The sequence below is a fragment of the Euleptes europaea genome, chromosome 11 (assembly GCF_029931775.1).
Source record: "Euleptes europaea isolate rEulEur1 chromosome 11, rEulEur1.hap1, whole genome shotgun sequence".
Lineage (NCBI taxonomy): Eukaryota > Metazoa > Chordata > Lepidosauria > Squamata > Sphaerodactylidae > Euleptes > Euleptes europaea.
The window spans coordinates 291,820-316,442 of NC_079322.1; positions in this window are offsets into that span (position 1 = coordinate 291,820).

The window sequence follows — 24,623 nt, forward strand, 5'->3', positions numbered from 1 at the left end:
CCCGACCAGGGCCGGGAAGGACGCCCCCGGGGATTCTTCAACAACTGGCTGGACTCTCCCAAAGGTTGGTCTCTCTCACGGACTGCGGCGAAGGAACGCCGGTTGGCCTTCCCCAGTACGGGACTCGAGGGGGATCCGGCACGCAAGGAGGCTGTAATGGAGGAGGAACGGCGGCAGTGGCAGGAGGACCGCCAAGCCATGCAGGAGCAGATGAAGACCATGCAGCGTGTGATGGGTGAGATGGCAGCGGCCCTCGATGCACTGAAAGTGCAACCACCCGCCGGCAATCTCCCGGATGGGGCGCCGGCAGCTCCTCCCGCACCTCCTAGCCTCCCGTCCCGTCGGGACCTGAAAGTCATGTATGACGGTTCAGGGGACCAGTTGACCTTTTTTATGGTCCAAGTGGACATTTTTATGCGGGAACAGGGTCGGACCTTCACCTCCGAGGAGTCCCGGGTGCAGTACGTGGCTTCCTTACTGCAAGGAGAGGCGGCCGCCTGGATGGTGTTGCAGTATGAACTCCGCTCGCCGGTGCTGCGAACCCTGGACGAGTTTATGGTAGCACTCCGAAACCGCTTTGAGGACCCGACTCTGGGCGAGCGGGCTAAAGCCTCCCTGATGCAACTGCGCCAAGGGACCAAGTCGGTGGCGCAGTATGCAAGTGAGTTCCAGTCGCTGGCTAGCCGAATTCTGGACTGGAGTGAGGCCACTCTGGTACAGTGTTTCAGGGAGGGTCTCAACCCGGACCTCCAACATTGGGCCTTCATGCAAGGGAACCCCCCGGATGTGGAAGGCTGGGTTCGCCACGCTGCGGACATTGAGAATCGTAAACAACTCCTGAATTTGTCTAAGCAACGCATCGGACGAGACCCGAGACCCCGGAGTGACCGGGGCCGGGACTTCCGACCGGGAGGGAGCGGGGGTCCCTCGGCCGCTGAACGCCGCAAGCGTTTTGAGACCGGTGTCTGCCTGACCTGCGGGGGAAAGGGGCACTTTGCGTCGCAATGCCCCTCTCGTTCAGGTCGTCCCAACCCCCCTCGCCAAGCCCCGACCGAACCGCAGAAGGCGGCTGCTGAGGACCAGTCCCGCCGCAGGAGCGGGCCACCGGGCCGACGTTCCGGCGCACCCTCCGCTCTCCACGCGCGCCCCCAGGATGTGATCTCCACCTCTACAGGCCCAACGGGGTCCCGGATTACAAATACTACTTTTGATTCGGACGGATCCCCGAACACCACCACTCCGTCCCCCTCTTCCAGCGAGGAGGAAGAGTGGGAACAGCCGGCAAAAAACGCCGTCGGTCTGCTGTAGAGGGGGCTCCGCAGCAGACCGCCCCTGTCGTTGTGCAAGGAGCTCCACCGATGGTAAGCGCCCAAGAGGACAATGTGTATGTGCGTGTCCACCTGTCCCTACCCAAAGGGGGTCCCAGTTTAGAATTTCCCACTTTGGTTGACTCGGGGTGTGCCCGCACCATGATTAGTGAGGAAGCTGCCAAGAAACTGGGAGTCCGGCGCAAGCGGCTTCCGGGACCCCTCCGCTTTTCCCAAATGGACGGGAGCGATTTTAAACGGGGCCCAGTGACCCACAGAACTGCAGCCGTGATTATGTCTGTGGGGGAACATTGGGAACGCTTGTATTTTACCATCGCCCCTATTGTAACCCCAGTGGTGTTAGGGATGAACTGGCTGCGGGGACACAACCCCTCCATCGACTGGGTTAAACGGGTGCTCTCGTTTCCCGAAAGCCCCTGTGGGTTGCATGACAAGGAACGGGTACTCAAGACTCCGGCCGCCGCATTGGTAGGGTCCCCCACCCCAACCTCCGTTCCTCCTCAACTGCCCACAGAATACTCGCAGTTTGCGGATGTCTTTGATGTTAGAGAATGTGACGAACTACCTCCCCACAGAGAGACGGACTGTGCCATCGAAATTGTGGGGGAAGGCAAGCTGTCTAAAGGGAAGGTCTATCCCATGAGCCCTAGTGAGAAGGCGGTGTTACGGGACTATCTGGATGCCAACTTGGCGAGGGGTTTCATACGCCCTTCCAAAGCTCCTTATTCGGCCCCAGCCTTCTTTGTGAAGAAAAAAACGGGAGATCTAAGACTGTGTATTGACTTTCGTAGGCTAAACGCGGTCACCCAGTCTAACGCTTACCCTCTCCCTCTTATTCCCGACCTTCTAGCACAATTAAAGGAGGGCCGAATCTTCACCAAACTGGACTTGGTGGAAGCATACCACCGCATTCGCATTAAAGAAGGAGACGACCCCAAAACGGCCTTTTCCAGCTGTTTTGGAATGTTTGAATACCTAGTCATGCCGTTCGGACTTTCGGGGGCTCCCAGTGTTTTTATGCAATTGATTAATGAGGTTTTACATGATTTGCTATTTCGGGGGGTGGTGGTATTTCTCGATGACATCCTTATTTACTCTGAAACCATGGAAGAACATGTGCGTCTGGTTCGAGACGTGCTCCAGCGGCTGCGGGAGCACAAACTGTATGCTAAAGTGTCGAAATGTGAATTCCACCAACCTTCCATTACCTTCCTTGGGTACGTGATCTCCCACCAGGGTTTAGAAATGGACCCCGCTAAGGTCCAAGCGGTGCGGGATTGGGAAACCCCCACTACCCGCCGCCAACTCCAGCAATTTTTGGGGTTCGCCAACTTTTACCGCAACTTCATTCCTAACTTTGCCCAAGTTGCGCTTCCCCTCACTGCCCTGTTGCGTACCAAAGACAAGGGGGCTAACGCCGCGCTTCCCTCAGCCCGTTTGCAATGGTCCACCCAGTGCCAACAGGCTTTTGAACGTTTAAAACTGCTTTTTTCGTCCGAACCCGTGTTGGCTCACCCTGATTGCACTAAACCTTTTGTGGTGCAAGTAGATGCCTCGGATGTGGCCATGGGCGGGGCCCTATTGCAGAGGGATGATGGGGGGCGGTTGCGGCCGTGTGCCTACTTCTCCAAAAAGTTTTCCCAGGCCGAAATCAACTGGGCTATTTGGGAGAAGGAGGCGGCAGCGGTCAAACATGCCCTCACCATATGGAGGCACTTCTTAGAAGGGGCCGAACTGCCATTTGAGGTGTGTACCGATCACAAGAATCTTGAGGCTCTCAAGGGAGCTAGAAAGCTCAATGCCAAACAAATTCGGTGGGCCCAATTTTTCGCCAAATTCCGGTTCACCCTCAAACATGTTCCTGGCAAAGAAAATGCCCTAGCCGATGCTCTGTCACGACTTCCCCAGTATCGCAACGACTTCGACCGCCCGGTCGACTCCCTGTTCACTCCCGAGCAGCGAGGGGAGGTCCCAAGCTTGGCCGTCACAACCCGGTCCCAAGCCCATCAACCAGAGACCCCCCCTACGCTCAAGGGTATCCCGGAAGCCTTCCAACAGCGGCTCCGGAACGCCTCCTTACAGGAGGAGGAGCACCATCTCCTCCCCACTGGCATGGAACGAACGAACACCTGGTGGGTACAAGGGGGAAAGCTATATGTCCCATCTTCCCTTCGCAAAGAGGTGTTGGGACTTGTACACGGTGCCAGGTTGGCGGGTCATTTCGGCTTCATAAAAACTCTTCACCTGGTTAGGAGGCAATTCTGGTGGCCCGGTATGAGGTCCGATGTGGAGCTGTATGTGCGCAGCTGCCCCACTTGCGCCACAGCCAAGAAACGAATGGGAAAACCCCCCGGGCTTCTCAAACCGCTTGAGAACCCCTCCCGTCCCTGGGAAGTCATAGCCATGGATTTTATCACCGACCTACCTCCCAGTCGGGGAAAGACGGTCCTTTGGGTAATCACGGACCTTTTTTCCAAACAGGTCCATTTCGTTCCATGTGCGGGTCTTCCTTCGGCCCAAGGCTTGGCTAAACTGTTTGTCACGCATGTCCTCAGACTACACTCGATCCCTAGGAAGGTCCTCTCCGACCGGGGGGTCCAGTTTGTAGCCAAGTTCTAGTGAGCCTTCCTAAAATTGATGGGGGTGGAGGAACAGGGCCTCTCTTCCGCCTATCACCCCCAGACTGATGGTCAAACTGAACGTGTAAACGCGGTGGTAGAATGTTATTTGCGTTGCTATGTGAATTTCCACCAAGACGACTGGGTCGACCTGCTGCCTTTTGCCGAATATGCGTACAACAATGCACCCCATTCCTCTACCGGCTTTAGTCCCTTCCAAGTAGTATACGGGACGGAATTTGGTCCTTTCGGTTCCGCCCCCGTCACGCCAGAGCTCCAGTCCACCCCCGACCTTCAGGAGTGGATTCAGGCGGTTAAATCTACCTGGCCGTGGCTGCTCAAAAACCTTGAGAAGGCAAAAGGCAAGTACAAGGAACAGGCAGACAAACACCGGTCTCCGGGATGGGAACTTAAAGTAGGGGAGCAAGTTTACCTGTCCACCAAAAACCTCCGCTCTCTTCGTCCCTGCAAAAAACTCAGCGACCGTTATGTGGGACCTTTCCCCATTACCAGGGTGATCAACGAGGTTACCGTGGAACTAGAACTCCCAAAGACCCTCAAGGGAGTCCACCCTGTCTTTCATATAAGCCTCCTCAAACCCTATGTGGCAGCTCCCCAGTTCCACCCCCCTCCCGAACACGAGATTCCTACCGTGGTGGGAGGGGATACCCATTTGGAAGTGTCCAAGGTTTTAGATTCCAAATGGAAGAAAGGGAAACTGTATTACTTTGTTCGTTGGAAAAACCTTGGGTCCGCGCACGACGAGTGGGTGGCCGCACCCCACATGGCGGCCCCTCGCTTGGTCCGGGAATTCCACCTCGCTTATCCCGATAAGCCTCGTCCTTTCGAGGACGCAGGAGGGGGGCCTTAAGGGGGGCAGAATGTGAGGGTCTCTGTGTCTCTGACTCTGTGTCTCTGCTTTCCATCACCTGCTGTGTTATCAGTGAACTCATAAAAGCAGTTCACACCTTCTGGTCCCAGGCGCCTGGCCTGATTGCCCCAAGTATCTCCCCCCCGCTGTTCTTCCTGTCTGTACTCCCTCAGGCCGATGCGGCCTTGGAAGTGTGATAGCTTCAGCAGACTTCCTGGGACTCGTTTGATGTTTTGTATTATGCCAAGCTTGTAACTTCCCATAACAATAAGTGTGAACCCCAGTGCCCCAGTGCCCTGGAGTCAATATATTCTGTAAACCCGATAAGCCCCTCACTTGCAACTTTCTACCTGTGCCTGTCTCATCTCCTGATGTCTTCAATAAATCCTTTGTTTCTGTATCAACGCCTGAGCAATTGATTTGGAGAATTAGACTCAGAGAGGGGGAACTCTCACAATGCTAAAAGCTGAAAGGGAAGAACAGTTCTTGTGAAGTGTAAAACACCATTTAGTCCAAGGACAGCAAGAACTTACAGTATTTTGCCAAGGCTTATGCCATCTGTAAATCCAAACATCCTGAATGTTTCAGTCAGCTGTATGGAAAGTGGGGCTTGTCTGCTTTCAAATTAAATAAATACGATTGTGGTTGAAAATGACTACTGAAGAACTGGCTAGCTCCCCTGGCAGATCAATTTCTATGTTAATGTGGCTGAACATGAAAGAAGGATTGAAGGATAGGGTGACACAAAATTAGCTGGGGAACAGGACTGGGAGCATTACCTTTAACCAGTTCCTCATCTAATGTTTGGTTTCCATCCGAGCAAGCCACAATGGACAAAGCCATTTCCTATCCAGCCCATAAACACTCTAGCTGCAATGGCTGGCATCCAAAGAGATACTTGATACATGAAGCTGCCTTATACTGAATCAGACCACTGGTCCAACAAGGAGCACTTGTCCATCTACTCAGGCTGTCAGTGGCTCTCCAGGGTCTCGGGAGAAGATCGTTCACATCACCTACTGCCTGGTCCTTTTAATTGGACATGCCAGGGATTGAATGTGGGACCTCTGTGTAAAGCAGAGGCTTTTCCTCTGAGCCACAGCCCCTCCTACTTGAGCATGCCCATGGGCTTACAGATATTTTTCTTTGAACTCACCTAGTAGTCGTAGTGTGGACTATTTTTGAAAGTCCTCTCTGTTTCAGAATTGTTCTGCATTTCTCCTTCCAGCACTGAGAAGGCAGCTGAACACCTCAAAATTGGATTTGTTCTTATTTGCTTGAAACGGGTGAACAAATTAACCCCAATATAGAAGAAATACAGTTTGTGAATTGCAACTCGGGGAGGGGGGAAGGGTGAGATGAGAGAAGAGCAATACAATTCCTCATAATCCTTAATCTCATTTAACTTGACGTCTTTGCTCCCAGACTTGGTAAACAGGGTCCAAGTGGCAGTTGGCTTCCATAGCAACACATCAGTGTCAGAACATTCTACAGAGGTAGGATCAGTTGAACACCTAACTGGGTACCATCTTACAGATGGTCACTGGTGAGCATTATTTTCTTGGTAACCCAGGATCATGCATTCTCTGTGTACATAACCTTTGTACATAAATTCTGGTGCTCCTACCCGTTGCCAGATCCGTATAAATATCCTAAATAAAAACCTGTTTTGTGAAGGTCCCTCAGAGTGCCAGACAAGCTTCGAGCAGCCCAAGGCTTGGCAGTGATGTCAGCATTTCAGAGTTTCATTTTGAATTGTTCTGGTGGCTGTGCAGGTCTGGGAGAGGGTAGTAGGCCTACGCTGCGCCTGTTGCCTTCTGCCTCGTCCCCAGCACTGCTGCCAGTGGTGCTTGGGTTGGTGCTGATCAAAATGGTCTTGTTTGCCACTCTCAGCATGCATGCAGAGATTGCCTGCCCTCATAGTCAGCGAGGAGGTCCAGGTTGTTTGCTATTATAGCACAGAGGGAGGTTCTAAGGGCAATGAAAGCACTGTGTAGAAATAAAAGCGCTAGGTTAGATTGTGTTCCAGAAGAATTCGATGACAACTGCCAAGTGAGTAAGTCCCATTTCTAACAGATGTAAACAGTATACAGTGGTTCAAGAAAAGCTTCTCTCCACTGTATGGCAAAGATTATTTTTTTTATTTTATTGTATTGTATTTTTATTTCCAAAGAAGGGTAAGGCCCCTCAGCTTAAAATCTTCACAGTCAATAGCCCTACTAAATCAGGCCATTAAAGTGCTGACATCCGTTATGGCAAATGAAAGAAACCTTCAGATATAACTGTATTTAATTTGAATGATCAAGATTTATAAAGGGGGCAGGGGAAGGCAATGTAAAAAGAGCATTAAATGTTATTCATAAAATGTATATGTCCAGAGATATTAGCCAGCATTGATTATTTAAAAAAGCATTTGACAGAGTTGAAAGAACACACATATGAACACACATGAAGCTGTGTTATACAGAATCAGACCATTGGTCCATCAAGATCAGTGTCTACTCAGACTGGCAGCAGTTCTCCAGGGTTTCAGGCTGAGGTATTTCACATCACCTATTTCCAGGTCCTTTTAACTGGAGAAGCTGGGGATTGAACCTGGGACCTTCTGTATGCAAAGCAGAGCCTCTTCCACTGAGCCACAGCCCCTCCCTTCAATCTTAAACACTATTTTAGATAAAATAATCATTGGGGACAGGTTCCATAAGCGGATAACTGCTTGTTATAAAAAGGTAAGAGCAAAGTTGTTTATCCCTGGATAAACTAATGATAAAGTCCTGCCTGGACCCCAGGTCTACTGTCATAGGCAGAAATAGGTAGATCAGAGCTCTGCAGAAATCACTTCAGAGACTTCTGTGGTAGAAGGGAATGGACTCCAGCTGTTTCCAGTGGTGGGAACACCTTTTCTCCAGAGGCCAGGTCTACTGCCATTGTCATGTGGGTTATTTGCTAATGATACCAGACTAGAACGAGACAAGGCCAAGATGCATTCAGTTGTATCTTTGGTTTGTAAAATTATGAGACATTGGCATAGCAGTCAGGAGTGAGATAAAGCAAATTAATATGGGGAGTTAATAAGATGATTCTGTTCGCTGACTGCATTGAGGTATGTCTGGAAGAACAACTACAAATTTTCCAAATGTCAAGCAGGTAACAGGTAAGTTGGGACCAGAGAAAGGATGCATTCATCAACAAGGATTTTGACACAGTGGTATGGTTGGGGCAAAAAAAAAACTGGCAGAAATGACTGCTATGCCTAAATTCCTTTACTTCTTTCAGAATACACCCTCAATTTTTGAAGGTAATTTGCTAGGTAAATGGCAGAAACATTCTGAAATTCTTTATGCTAGGCAAAAAAGTCATGGATGTAGGCTGAAATATTAATTCAAAAGAAACATGAAAAGGGTTTATCTTCCCTAGTCTTCATGCTTAACTATTTAGCATGTCAAATACCAGCTATGACTGAGTGAATTAAACAGGAGGAAAGAATTTAATGCATATAATATGAATAATAAGCATCCCCCTTAAAATATTTCTGTGGGATAATGAATATGGAGGAAGTTTTAACAAGCTAGATAATAGTATTGTAAAATTAATGTTGACGTCATGTGTAAAATGAAAAGAGTGTAACCCTAAGGTCTTCTTGTGAGGAACTTACTCTACTGATCATTTAGAATAGTATGCTGGAGACATTGTAAGTGACAACAGATTGTTGAATGGAGAACAAATTATAAAACTTTGTGGAATTGTCGAAGGCTTTCACAGTCAAAGTTCATTGGTTCTTGTAGGTTATCCAGGTTGTGTGACCATGGTCTTGGTATTTTCTTTCCTGACATTTTGCCCACAGCTGTGGCAGGCATCTTCAGAGGAGTAACACTGAAGGACAGTGTCTCTCTGTGGAATTATTATTGAAGAATGATGGCATTTCATCCCGTTTTCCAAGTCCTGAAAATTATAAGGAGTAACGATAAGAACCCCGGATCTGAATAGCTACTACGCCGCCTTTCAATTAAAGACATTATTAGAGATAGGAGAAGAAAGTGACCAGAAATGGGTTAGATTTGAAAATAAGATTAACAGTGACATAGGAAAATTTGGCATTTTCTAAAAAGTCTTAAGTAAAGATTTAAAATTAACTATAGGTCCCAGACGTACAGCACTAGGGGTATGGAATAAATGGCAACCTTTATGGCTAGGAAGGACTTTAAGATGGGCTCCGCTAGAGACTATGCATGCTGAAATGAGTGAAAGTAAATGGTCTGAAACCCTAAGGTCAAAAGGATATTATAGATTGGGAGATATGTGCAGAGGAGGAACCCTAAAACCTTTACAGGAGATAGTAGAAGAGATAGGCAACCAACATTGGCTAAAAACAACAGGCCTTTATAGAAGGGTTAAAATGATTAATGAAAAAGGGGGGATATGGTCAGAGGAACCAATGGAAGAAATATATAAAGAAATGCAACAATCAAAACAAGGGCTGGCAGGAAAAATCTACAGGAAAATGATATCAAATAAAGATAAGACAATAACATATTTACAAAAAACTTGGAGTAAGGAAGGTCAGATATCAGAAAACACAGCAGGTAAAATTATAAAGGACTAGAGGAAATAAAAGTGATTAAATTCAATGAATTGGAACATAATTTTTTTACAAAATGGTAAAAAACACCAGCGCAATTAGCAAATATGTTTCCAGGACTAAGCCCCATGTGTTGGCACTGTAGACAATCTAAGGGTTGGTTCTCCCACATGTGGTGGGAATGCCCAGAGGTTAGGGACTTTTGGACACAAGTACTAGAAATTATAAGGAGTACATGTAAAGTATCCTTAACCATAGATTTTAAGCTAATGTTAATGAGAACAACAGGGAACTTGGGGGTAAACAAGAGGGATCAGGCCATACTCAAGGCTATGTTATTAGCAAGCAAAGCAGTAATAGCTCTGGGTTGGAAGGATAAAAGTAAATGGACTATAGAAATCTGGCACAACTATCTGTTTGAATTTATACAGTTGGATATAGTCGAGACGATGCGCCAGAAAACTTCATGGGAAGACAAGAGCAGGGAAATCATGAGTAGATGGAAGACCTACTTGAGTGGATATCAATGGAAAGAAGAAAAGACATTCAATGGAAGATCCAGACTTTGTGTCCATGGCTGGGGTTAAGAGACTAAAAATTATAAGGAGAAGGAGTGGGGCTAGGGAGGGTGTGCTGCCCCAGCAGAACGCGAAATGTTACATAGAAAATGTTTGTAGTAGTTAGCCCTTTAAGACTTAGAATCATGGGAAATGTAGTCCAGACCAACACTAGGTCAGATGTGTCTGAACTGCACGCTAATTGGCTATCAGAGCTTCTTCTTCCCACAATTCCTTCTGGCCCGGGTAAATTGAAATCCTTTGTTCTACCAAGACTGAGTCAGAAGAGGAAGGAGGCTCCCAATTCATCTGTTTTTTCACAGACTCTAGATATGTTCTGCATCTACTTCCTGTTCAGCGATGTGTGAGTTGAGAGATTAATCCTTATGCATTTATGTGAAGAAATAATAAAGATGTAATATTTTGGACATTAAGAGTTCTGTTGTCACTACTCAAAAGGGGCCTGGGGGCCGAGCTCCAGGCGCTGGACGAGACAGAGGGGGATGGGAGGGATGGAAGGGAATGAGAAAAGTACGCTATACAAACAATGTATGTAGAATAAGAAATATATATTTGAAATTTGTATAAAAAGAAACAATTAAAAAAAGGAGTAACGATAAGAAATACCTCTGAGGACAGAAAACACAGTTTGAAAGCATCGTTCAGTAATGGAAAAGGAGTGGGAAGAAAATATATATCACATTATTGTCTCAAATAGTAACACAATTCACCAGCAATACTGTTTGCAGTTATATCTCAAGGCAGTCTGTGCCGTAAGCTGTTCATTGGCTCACAGTATCAGCAGCCCCACTGGACGTTTACCTAGCTGGGCTGGAAATAGTGCGACACGGCTGGGGACAAGGCCAGGAGGGCTTGTGAATATAGGCAGATCACGAGAGGGAGGGCAGGGAGGTTTGCATCAGTGTATGGCTCTTGCGGCCCTTTCTTACATGCCCGTGGTAGTGCTGATCTCCACTTTGGGGTCAGGAAGCAATTTTCCTCCAGGCCCGATTGAAGGATTTTTTTGGCCATCTTCTGGGCACGGAGTAGGGGTCACTAAGGATGTGGGGGAAGACAGTTGTGCCGGGGGTTGGACTAGATTACCCTGGTGGCCCAACTCTCTGTTTCTATGACTTGGAAACCTTCCCAAGAGAAATGCAGGGGAAGACCGAGGAGCCCGTGGGCCTCCTGCTCCCTGGAGCCCCTTCTGGGGAGTTACACAGACATCCTTTTGCATCGTGACATCCATGAAGGATGTAATCAAATAATCAGAAGATCACTTAAACAATCTCATGCATCCTGACACATATTAAAACATCGTTGGTGAAACTTCAGACATCTTGTATTTTACACATTAAGTCTTTCTTGTCCTCTCTTTTGATTGAACCCCAGATAAGCATTAAAAATTCTTTGTTCGTGGTAATTTTCACACTGCCATTCCATTTTTGCATTGCCTCAGGAACTGTTTTGGATATAAACACAGGTCCCTTTTGGACCAATGTGTTTGTGTATCTCAGATCAAAATGCACACTCCCACCTTGCATGGTGGGATTGAAGCGGGTCAGTGTGTTTCAGTGCCTCTGCTCTTAGACTCAACCCCTTCCTGAGAAGAAGTATGTTATCTTATTCAGTTGGACACCTAATAAGCAGGACTCAACTGCTTTCTTACCAGAGTAAGCTTTTTATTGAATTGCTTCAAAAATATGTGAAATATGTATATATGTGTACAGTGTTAATATGTATGCATGTAGATGGTTACAAAGTCTTTAAAATGTTAAAGAGTTTAGAAATTATGAGTCTTAAACATGTTCATGTATGCAAGCAATCTTAAACAATCTCTATACCGCTAAATGAGAGTTTCAAACCTTAACTCAGTAATAATATTTCATTCAGAAAATATAACAGTAACAGAAATCTTATAAAAATGGTTAGTTCAATTAATAAGATCTGATTTAGTTAAAAGCATCTTAATTCAAAGTATCTAGAATATCCTAATAAGTAGGCATACTTTACCCAATCGTGTAATCTGTGAACCTCCCCAGTCCATGTTTAGGATGGGTAAACCTCTAAGACTCTCCATTTGTTGTTGGAGTCTCTCAGAATCTCTAGTATATGTAAAGGCTAGAGAAATCTCTGAAAACTCTCAGTCTGTGTCAGGACAGAGTCCCTGAGACTATAGAGCATATTTTCAGTACATGCCAGGACCAGGTTCATGAGACTATAGAGAAATCTCTGAGTGTTCTCAGCCCATGAGAGGACTGAGTCTATGAGTCCCTCCATTTGTTTGAGAGGCCTCTGATGCAAAGGATCAGAGATATCTGTGTGTGAACCCCTGGTTCAGACAAGAACTAGAAAGTTCCATGAACTACAAGTTCCATGGTTCTTGTAGGTTATCCGGGCTGTGTGACCGTGGTCTTGGTATTTTCTTTCCTGACGTTCCACCAGCAGCTGTGGCAGGCATCTTCAGAGGCGTAACACTGAAGGACAGTGTCTCTCAGTGTCAAGTGTGTAGCAAGAGTAATATATAGTCAGAAAGGGGTGGGTTTGAGCTGAATCATTGTCCTGCAAAAAGTATCAAAGGTAATGTGCTAATCATTGTCCTGTAAGTATCAAGATAATGTGCTAATGAGGGTGTGGTATGTTAATGTGGAACTATTGTATCCTGAAGTGATCTGTTAATGTGTGAAATCCAAAGCTAATCTGCATGGCTATTGTGGACTGTAGTCTTTGTTAGTCTGGAGGTTTTCAGGACAGGAAGCCAAGCCTTATTCATTCTTTATTGAATAATAATTATAAATTTTATGTAGTTATCTTAGCAAATAGATTGAAAATTGTACTGAATCAGGTTATACATGAGGATCAAGCTGGATTTCTTCCAGGTAGACTGATTAGTCAAAATGTTAGAATAGTATTGGATCTTATAGAATATGCTGAATCTGTTACTACACCCATTGCAATGATATTTTTTAGACGCAGAAAAAGTGTTCGATAATGTAAATTGGAAATTTATGAAAAAAGTATTAGATATGGATTTGGGTCAAAATTTTCAATCAGCTATTGGAAATATTTATACTTATCAAACGGCGAGACTGTTGATTAATGGTAGTTTGACAGCACAATTTGAGATCCAAAAAGGTACAAGACAAGGCTGTCCTCTTTCACCATTATTGTTTATCCTATAGTATGGCAGCAAATTACTATAGCCTTGAAAAACTGGGAAAAAATACCTCTATCATTATGGGGTAGAATTTCGGTGATTAAAATGATGGTATTACCCAAAATGCTTTTTTTATTTCAAAACGTGCCAATAATAAAAGGGGCTAAAATATTTAAAATATGAAAAAAAAGATATTTTAAGTTTTTATGGGGTAAAGAAAGTCACAGAATAGCATATAATAATTTAATTGAATCAAAGGAAACAGGTGGTTTAGGGTTACCAGATTTAAGAATATTAATTTTTAATATTAATATTAATTTTTAATATTAATTTAATATTCACATTATAAGATTTGGATTATATCAAATTTGGAAAAAATATAAAAGGATTTTGGAAAACAAGACCCCGGGATGGATTAACCCAATAGAAGCATACATGAGAAGAGGGATACATCTAAATTTAGAAATGGATATTTATAGGGAAATTATTGAATATAAGGAGGGTGAATGGGTTTTAAGAAGTAGAGAAGAACTTAATATTAAGAACTGGTTTATGTATTATAAACTAAAAGATATATTTAATAAAGATAACCAGGTGGGATTTAATAAAACTAAATCTGAATTGGAGAATATATTAGTAAAGGGAAATAAAGGATTGATGGGAAGAATATATAAATTATTAATTAAAATTAATTTAGAACAAGAAAGAATTAAACCGGTAATGATAAAATGGATGAAGGAATTAGGATCTAATATTGACCTGGAAATATGGGGAAACTTATGGAAGAGAGAATTTAAATTTACAATAACTAACAAAATTAGAGAAAATCTATACAAAATGTTTTATAGGTGGCATATAACGCCTGTGATGATATTTAAAATGAAAAAAGAAGAGGGGGATTTATGTTGGAAATGTGGAAACGAAAGAAGCACTTTTATGCATGTATGGTGGATATGTAAAAAATTAAAAGCTTTTGGAAAAAAGTTATTAGGGAAACTAACAATTTGATTAATGTGAGAGTGAAAAGAGAACCCTCATTTTGTTTGTTAGGAATTCCACAAAACAACATAGGTAAATATGACAGGGTTATTTGTCAATACAGTTTTGCCGCTGCAAGAATAGTAATAGCTAGAGTATGGAAGCAAGTGAATAAACCTTCAATTCGGGACTGGAGAGAGAAATTATGGATTTATATGAGGATGGCCAAATTAACGGAATTCCTACATGGAAAGGATTTGGAAGAATTTTAAAAAACTTGGGGTAAGGCCGCCACATATTGGGATAAACTGGCAAAAATTGATTTTACTATTTTACTTAGAGAGTTATAGAAATTAGATTTAATAAATTTATATTTTATAATTAATAATATCTTCAATACTGTTAAGACACTTCTACGGAAATCGGGTGATGGGTCACTTTTTTAAGGTGGGTGGAGGGTCAAAGGGGTATCTTAGTTTTTCCAATTTTATATACTGTTTTGTATTATTATTATTATTATTATTGTGTTTGTTTATTTTTATTTTATGTTATAAAAATAAAAAAAATATTTTTTTTAAAAAAAGATGCTTGCCACAGCTGTGGGCGAAACGTCAAGAAAGAAAATACCAAGACCACGGTCACACAACCCGATAATCTACAAGAACCGATGTCCATGTAAGGGCTAGATAGATCTTAGTGAAAACTTCTTAATACACTCAAGTATTAAGGAGATCTCAGTGTCTCCATACAAAGGATGGAGAGATCTATAAGAAGTGAGCTAGGGAGGTCTTAGAACTTCCATGTCTACGCAAAGACTTGGAAAGATCTAAGCTCCTCCATGAGGACTGGAAAGCTCTAAGAGCCTCAATCTATGCTAGGATCAAAGTCTGAGAGCTTACATCCCACACAAGGGATGGAGAGATCCATTTAGGCCTGTTAGGAACTCTAACTCTACTGCTGTTGTGCCCCCTCTTTTATATAATTCAAGATCAGTATCTTTCTGCCCTTGGCAGGATTTAATTTCACGGTTTTATCTGATCTTGAGAGATATACTCTGAGTTTGCGCGCAACTGCTGTATGTTCCCTGTGGCAGCAGTTTTCTGGACGTTACCATATAAGGAGTTCCTTTTTCCAGTAGGTCACCTGCTGATCATGACCATATATACTAAACAGTTAGTTTATGTCTTTGTTATGTTTCTATAATGGTTGATTTTACCAGCATTCTAATCTTCTAAAGAACACGATATAAATGAATATTTTCTTTCTAAGAACATTGTTTCATGTTAAAACCTTAAAACCCAATATAACATCACATTACATCATTAAGTAACAGTTAGCAAAAATACCACAGGGTCAAAATGCTGCCAGATAAAAATCCCCAGAGTACAACGAGAAAGGCCAAAGGAAAATATATTCCTGAAAGTGTAGTCCTTCAAGAACAAAGATAAATGGGAGTGTAGTAATAATAATTCTGACACATAAGTCCTTGACAAAAGAATGTTCCGGCTTGACCACTTTTAAATGAAAGACAAGCCTCTAAATGGCTGTACTATGAACTTTAATTAGGAAAATTCTAGAAACTTTTTTGCTCCATGTGTTCCCATAAGCTTCTATGTGATCCATAGACAACAGGACTGTAACAGGGTCACTTGCTTCTCTCTCAATGCTGCTGTCCCGGAACTTCATCTCTTCTGACTGGTGAATATCACCCACCCCAAAAACTATCCAACTTCCACTATTTTAGCTGTTGTGCGAATTGTGTGCTTGCTGTTATTCCTTTTATAATAAAAACACCTTTTAGTTTAATCAAGGTCTCTTTATTGAGGGGTTTCACTAGGATCAATCCTGGTATACATAGATCTAAAGATCCTATGTTACCCCCTCTTGCAGCCTTTTGTCTCCGGCATGGCATAGTGGTTAAAAGCCAGTGTGGCATAGTGGTTAAGAGTGGTGGACTCTAATCTGGAAAACTGGGTTTGATGGCTGTTTTTATTGCATTTATTGCCCTCCCCAGGCTCTGCCCCCAAACCCCCAGGAATTTCCCAAGATGGAGTTTGCAACCCTAGGGATAGCCCCCCCCCCCAATTATTTTCAAGTTAAAACAAGACTTCCCCCACCTCCATTTTGCAGGCAAACAGAGTGGTCATTGGGATAGCAAAAACAGAGTTGGTCCTTAAGGAAGAATCAAACTGGCTAATTTATTTATTTTATTATTTATTATTCAAATTTATAGCCCACCCTCACTCCCTGCCAGGGTCAGGGTGGGTAACAACCTTTAAAATGCATAAATTTAATAAAATACATAAATACAGACCAAAAATTTAAAACCTCACATTAAAACCATAAAAAAATTAAAACCTCACATTAAAACCATAAACCAGATGGCCTTGAAACAACTCAGATGCCACAATTTAACTGGGTCACGGCAGGTCAACCCCCCACAGATGTTAAGAGTGGGGGGGAAGGATGGGGAGGCCAGTAATGATAGATAAACTTGTGGATGTTGTCAGTTATAGGCCTGGCGGAATAGCTCCATTTTACAGGCCCTGCAGAACTCCTTAAGGTCCTGCAGGCCCTGATGTCACAGTGCTTTTTTTGGCCCTGGCCTCCACCAAGGCCAGGGCCAAAAAAAGCCCTGGCCCTTGTTGAGGACAGCCGCACACTCTTTGGGCCAAGTAGGTCTGTTGATTCGGTTTGGCCCGAACTGAAAATCAGCTGAATTTCCCCTGATTCGGTGGTTTTTAGTTCGGGAGGAACTGAACTCAAAACTGGCGGGCAACCGGGGGGGGGGGCGAATTCAGCGAGTTCGGGAGTTCACGAATAAATCCGGCAAATTCGGGGCCGTCAGTAAGCAGCATAACCATCAGTAAGCAGCATTCTCCTCCCCCGGCCAATTGGTGGCCAAGCTGGGTCTTCTTCTGGCCAATCAGTCAGGATTGAGTACTGGAGGAATCAGCTGATGTGCGGCCCGGCCAGGGAGAGAGAGAGAGAGAGAGGGAAATCCTCATGTGTGTGTGTGGGGGGGTGCTTGTGCACATTCGCTCCTTTCTGTGGCTGCAGGGGGCGTATTTTTTGGGGTACAGACACAAAACTTTCAGCAGAGATTTAGACAAGCCTTCTTAAGAGACTACCCACGTTTTGTAAACATTGGGTCAGGGGGTCCCAAGATAGGGACTCCCCCCTTTTTTCTTTTCATGGCTGCAGGGGGTGCATTTTTGGGGGTACAAACCCCAAACTTTCAGTGGAGCTTCAGATGAAGCTTAAGATACTCCCCAAGTTTTGTAAACATTGGGTCAGGGGGTCTCGAGATATGGGCTCCCCCCTTTTCCCTCCCCCCTTTTTCCATTTACGTGGCTGTAGGGGGTGCTTTTTTGGGGATACAACCCCCAAACTTTCATCTTAGCTTCAGACAATCATTCTTAAGATACCACCCAAGTTTTGTAAAGATGGGTTCAGTGGGGGCAGAAATATCGACTCCCCCCTTTTCTCTTTCCGTGGCTGCAGGGGGCGCATTTTTGGGGGTGCAGATCCCAAACTTTGAGCAGAGCTTCAGACAAGCCTTTTTAAGAGATCACCCAAGTTTTGTAAACATTGGGTCAGGGGGTCCCGAGATATGGGCTTTCCCCTTTCCCCTTTTCCCTATTGGGATGAATGGATCACCCCAGCCTGGTATGCATCTCCAGAGCAAAACGCCATGCCTAAATGGAATCATCTTGGATTACCCAGTCCTCCTCCCACCCCTCCTGATGGAACAGAAGACAGCCACAGTAAGACCCCTTTGGGGGCTTTAATCTATAATTTTTCTCCTGTGTGTCTGTGTGGGGGGGGAAGCAGAGTCTGTGTGTGTGTGGGGAGGGAGCAGTTTCTGTGGGTGGGGGGGGGGAAGCCAAAGGGGGCTTTTGCCGGTTCTGCCTGGGGTGTGTGTTCCCCCTCGAGTCTCTCTCTCCCTGGTTTGAGGGGGGGGGTTTCAGTTGTGTGTCTGTTTTCCCTCATTCATAAGAGCGGTTAGGTCTATTTGGATGCTTGCTCAAAACTGGTGGAGGAGTGGGGAATCAAACCGGGTTCTCCAGATCTCAGAGTCCACTGCTCCTAACCGCTACACCACACGGGCTCTCAGAATAGCAGATTTTGGCATTAAACAGGAATGGCTTCATTTCCATATTCTCCTTGTGAGATGTGAAGTGTTAATCGAATGTATCAGTATTAGATGATGCCCTGCCATCGGTGGTTGCCGGTCAGACCCAACTAGAAATTGTCTTTTGGTTTATTATTCTTGTGACTTTAAGGTCTAAACTAGACTTGATGCTCAGATCCCATTCTCATATCTTTTTACATTTCTTCCCTTTCCCCTACATCTTGTTTTGTTTAAAGGGACACACAAGTGTGATTGTGCAGCAGCAGTGGCTCCACTAGACGGCACCTGTTGCAGTGACATGGAAAAGCCACCCCTTTAGATGTCAGCCCTCCCATCGGCCAGCTATTTTTGCTCACTGCGAAATTGTTTTGAGTCTTCCTTAAACGGGAAGAAATGAAGAACAAGATGTCATATTGGTGATTTTTTGTCTACCCACCTCCTTTTTTTGAAATAAATACAGATGACCCTTTACTAAATCATCACAGTAGGCCCCAAATCTGTCCTGTCCTGCTAAGTGGTGAACAGGATTTGACCGCGCCTCCGTTCCTTGCAGCGGAGGATGCAGCGGAGTGCTTAAATTCTTCTCCGCACCTGGCAGGATTTCCTAGCCACTCTCTGTGGTAAGTTATCTTTTGGGAGCTGATTCTTGCAGTGATGCCACAAACTCCACCCAGAACGAATGCCGTGTGACATGTTTGCGCAATTGCTATCAGCTGCTGGGGGAAAAACATGAACTCAAATCACAACTGTCTTATTTTTAGACTGCATTTATTCTAATTTCTGAATCAACGTTTTTAATTATTGTTTTCCCACAAGTGTAAAGCTTTTAGTCACTCTCTCTGTGTGTGATTTACTGAGAGAGTCAAGATGTTTTTTTTAAAATTATGACAGCATGCAAGTAGAGAAATGGTAGTTACTGTTACAGAGTTCGTTCATTTGCATTTATTTGACTTTTTATAGAAGGAATTGTGACTAAGCGCAGGCCAAATATGAACATCCAGATGCTCCTCGGTGCTTAATTGCCACTCGCTGGGGCCCTTTGTTCTTCACAGATGAGACAAAGCCAACGGCAGCATTAATTCTGCATCTGTCACCCCAGAGAGATGCTTCTCTCACCCTGTTGCCAAAACAACAGTCCTTCGCATTCGAGCGAAGACACCCAGACTGTGCCGCAGCAGAAACAGCCAGCTCCTTTCACTGGAAAGTTAAGAAACTCTTCCCATGGAGAAAATGGACCTTAACTGGCACCCTCTAACGCCTGCACCTGTTAAAAGAAGAGTTGGTTTTTGTAGGCTGATTTTCTCTACCTTTTAAGGAGACTCAAACCGGCTTACAATCACTTTCCCTTCCTCTCCCAACTACAGACACCACATGAGGTAGGTGGGGCTGAGAGAGCTCGGAGAGAACTGTGACTAACCCAGGGTCACCCAGCAGACTGCATGTGGACGGGGAGCAAGGAATCGAACCCGGTTCTCCAGATTAGAGTCCACCGCTCTTACCACCACACCACGCTGGCTCATTATGTCAGAATTACTTATTATACCCTTGAGGAGGAGGGGGGGGCGAAACTGACTTGGTGACCACCAATGAGAAAGGGCTCGGAAGACCAGGGCAGCGTGTGGATGCGGGTGTAAGCTCCTGACCCTTTGAGCCAGAAATCACCACAGAGTCATATAGAGTCCAAGCAGATGGCTTTTACTGGTCAAAAAGGCAATACAGTGCATACAGGGAACTATGGCAGCTATGAGAGTCTCACTAGCTGAACGATAATATAAGGCAGTAAATGGCGGGAGATTATACAGCATCAGCACACATAAACAGAGTACACTTTCCCAGGAGCAGCATTCCCAGGCCTTGGTATGTGTGGTCGACCTTGAGGCTAGACAGTACAGTACCGACACAGAAACAATACTGAAACCGAGATAGCAGCCTGACAGCGGGGCAGTGATGAGCATAGAGACAGAAATCCTAGAGCAGGGGTCTCCAACGTGGTACCCGTAGGTGCTCAGGCACCTGTTGACACCTTTCCAGTTACCCACCAAATGTTTTTGGAGCGTGGATGTTTGTTCGTGTGGGGCTTTTGCTCAGCAACCCTTCTGATCAGCCATTGGAGATCTGATTGACTGTGCAGATTTCTTGAAAAATTGCTTCGGCAGCAGCTGCCACCACAGCACAAGGATCACACTGTGTGTGATTGAAAGTAAGCTGCGGGGCTGGCTCCGCCTCCTGCAGCAGCCATTTTGTGCCTGGGCCTACCGCGCTGTCACAATTCCAAAGGCGCCTGCAGGCTGAAAAGGGTGGGGGATCCCTGTCCTAGAGGGACACAGATCCCTTGGCTTCTCCCTTGCTTTTGAAAATCCACTGATCTTTTCCCACACCCCAAATTGCCATCCAAGTGTCAGATGGGAACAGTTATAGCCGGTGGTCCTCACTGTAAACTCGGTAGTGCTAAACCCTGCCACGTACCCTGATGCGATGCATAAGGTCAGGACCCCGGCAATGACAGAAACTGACCGCTGGCACTGGAGGGGAAGGGTCTGCTAACTACCATGGAGACAAAATCCAAACTCTGGTCTTTCACGCCCGGGTGTTTCCCTCACCGTCACCCCTCCGGTGACTTTGGGTCTTTGTTTGGATTATGCATGCTGTTTCCGACCGTCAGAGGTCGCCGTCGCCTCGCTCGCCCCCCTGCGTTTCCACATGTTTTGCCTGCGTTTTCAGAGACCTGTTTTATCTTAAATTTGAAAACATGGGCAAAATGCAGGGAAACGTGGGGGAGAGCAAAGCGACCTCTGACGGTCGGAAACAGCATGCATAATGTAAACATAGACCCAAAGTCGTCGGAGGGGTGACAGTGAGGGAAACAGCCACGCATAAAAGACCTCCGAGACAGTGGTTTCCCCCCCTTGTGCTGCATTGATTGTATGATGGGTTGGATCCCCTTGAAAATATCTGTGCATGTTAAGGGGTTACACTGGCCCCCCCACACACACCGGTGGCTGCTCTCCAGCTCCTTCTCCAGCCCTCTTTCAGAGGGCATTCTGGGAGGCTGCCGGAGAGGGCTGGTGGGGGGAGTTGTGCTTCCACGCATGGAAGTCCTTCTGTGCAAAGATCTTTTTGACTGGATCCAACCTGATATTTTTTATTATCTCATGGGAAATGGGGTAAAATAACCCTCAAATAAAAATGTTGATCGCTATCTGTAAGATAATAATGCTCTTATACATCAGATGTCAGTAACTGGCAAGTTTTGATTGCTCTTAAGGAGTCAGTGGATTGCAGTTGCTGATGTAGAGCATTGAATATTCCTTGACCTGTCCGGTAATACTATAAAAATGTGCAGAGGAAGCGTTGGGACCAAATCCATTTTAGCTTTAGTACCAGCTAAACCAAGAAGCTGTAACAGTCAATAGTAGCTAAGGGACTGACCCTTCTTGATGGAGCAGAAGTCCAAGGCTCAAAGGTTGCCTCTGCCATGAATTTATTAGCTGCCCAGAGAGGGTCTCATCTCAGGCATCCACCTTATAGGAATAATAATTTATAGGAATAGTAACTTTACAGCACTGGTGTAAGACTTGTGGCAAAATAATGGAAGAGAAGTACCTTTGAAATCTCTAAAGCATAGGGTTCCCAACCTCCAGGTACTACCTGGAGATCTCTTACTATTACAAATGATCTCCAGCCGATAGAGATCAGTTCCCCTGGAGAAAATGGCCGCTTTAGCAATTGGACTCTATGGCATGAAAATCCCTCTCCTCCCCAAAGCCCGTCCTCCTCAGGCTCCGCCCCCAAAACCAATATTGCTCATACCCTGACCTGGATGGCTCAGGTTAGTCTGATCTTGTCAGATCTCAGAAGCCATTTTGGCCCTGGTTAGTGCTTGAATGGGAGACTGCCAAGGGAACTCCAGGGTCGCTACAAAGAGGCAGGCAATGACCAGCCACCTGTGAACATCTCTTGCTTTGAAAACCCTGCAGCAGGGGTGTCAAACTCATTTGTTTGATGGCCAGATATGACATAAATGTCAGTAGGTTGGGCTGGGCCGTGTGTACCAAATAAATAAATACCATAAAATGTAATGCCAGGTACCAAAGATACGAATTTCATAGAAGACACAGGCAAAGCCATTTAATGACATTATTTTTGTTATTTTAAGCATGTTTGTATTTTAAGTAAAAAAATAATATCATTAATTGGCTTTGCCTGTGGCTTCTGTACAATTTATATCTCTGGTCCCCGGAATTAAATTTGATCTGGACTGGGGGGTAGGGAACAGAATTTGTGCTCTGTGACTAGACTGACAGGTCAGGAGTGGAATGACAGCCCCTGGGAGTAGCAGAAGCATTCTGGGACTGTCATTCCAATCCCAGAACACTTCTGCTACTCCCAGAGTCTGTCATTCCACTCCTGACCTGTCAGTCTAGTCACAGATCACTTCTGCTACTTCTAGGTGCTGTCATTCCACTTGGGGGCTGTCATTCCACTTGGGGGATGTCATTCCAGTCCCAGAGCACTTCTGCTACCCAGAGGTTGTCATTCCACTCTGCAACCTGTCATTCTAGTCCCTGAGTAGTCTATTTGGGCCCAGAGAAAATCCATTCTGCATTTTCTTTGCAACTTTTTTGTGCTGTAGTGTATTTCAATGGAGCCCATGCAAGTCAACTGGCATTCCTGGATCCCATTATCCCCAATGGGCCTGCATGCCTCTCCTATTGTTTCCCATAGGCAATCCAGTCATTCCTTTTAGTACATCCCTTCAGTAGTTCCCCCACCCCACCCCCAACTAGGGCTGTCGATTCGGTTTGGCCCGAACCGAAAAACAGCCGAATTTCCCCTGATTTGGCGGTTTTTAGTTCGGGACGAACCGAACTCAAAAATGGCGGGAAACCGGAGAAGCCGAATTCAGCGAGTTCGGGAGTTCATGAATAAATTCGGCAAATTCAGGGTGTCAGTATGCAGCATTCTCCTCCCCCGGCCAATTGGTGGCCAAGCTGGGTCTTCTTCTGGCCAATCAGTCAGGATTGAGTACTGGAGGAATCAGCTGATGCGCGGCCGGGCCGGGGAGAGAGAGAGAGTGAGAGAAATCCTCGTGTGTGTGTGTGTGTGTGGGGGGGGTGCTTGTGCACATTCGCTCCTTTCTGTGGCTGCAGGGGGTGCATTTTTTGGGGTACAGACCCCAAACTTTCAGTGGAGCTTCAGACAAGCCTTCTTAAGAGACCCCCAAGTTTTGTAAACATTGGGTCAGGGGGTCCCGAGATATGGGCTCCACCCCTTTTCCCTCCCCCGTTTCCATTTCCATGGCTGCAGAGGGCACTTTTTTGGGGGTGCAGCCCCCAAACCTTCAGGATATCTTCAGACGAGCCTTCTTAAGAGACCCCCCAAGTTTTGCAAAGATGGGTTCAGTGGGGGCAGAAATATCGGCTCCCCCCTTTTCTCTTTCCGTGGCTGCAGGGGGTGCATTTTTGGGGATACAGACCCCATACTTTCAGCGGAGCTTCAGACAAGCCTTCTTAAGAGACCCCCCCAAGTTTTGTAAACATTGGGTCAGGGGACCCCGAGATATGGGCTTTCCCCTTTTCCCTATTGGGATGAATGGATCACCCGATCCTGTATGCATCTCCAGAGCAAAACGTCCTGTGCCTAAATGGAATCGTCTTGGATTACCCAGTCCTCCCCAGCCCCTCCTGCTGGAACAGAAGACAGCCACAGTAAGACCCCTTTGGGGGCTTTAATCTATACTTTTCCTCCTATGTGTGTGTGTGTGGGGGGGAAAGCAGAGTCTGTGTGTGTGTGGGGAGGGAGCAGTTTCTGTGGGTGGGGGGGAAGCCAAAGGGGGCTTTCGCCCATTCTGCCTGGGGGGGTGTGCCCCCTCGAGTCTCTCTCTCCCTGGTTTGAGGGGGGGCTTCAGTTGTATGTCCTCAGGTTTTCCCTCATTCATACAACAGTTAGGTCTGTTTTGATGCTTGCTAAAACTGGTTTTCAAATGGTGACTTAGAGAATGCATTTTCCTGGTCCCGAGTCCCATGCAAAAGGGAAAATTCCACCCCCTCCTGCTCATTATGCATAGCTAGCTGCCTCTGTCCCTTTCCATGGTTTGCAAACTCCCAGGTGTCAGGTGTTGCTTTGCATGTTTGCAAAGGTGTTGCTTTGCAGTTGTGTTGCTTTGCAGTGTTGCTTTGCAGTTGTGTTGCTTTGCAAACTTCTTTGCACCTGTCCCACCCTTTGCATGTTTGCAAAGGTGTTGCTTTGCAGTCGTGTTGCTTTGCAGTGTTGCTTTGCAGTTGTGTTGCTTTGCAAACTTCTTTGCACCTGCCCCGCCCTTGCTCTCATCAGCTGTTTGTCGGGGCTGGAAGCTTTGTGCGTGGAGGCAAGCTCTGCTCAGAGATGCACATTAAGGGTG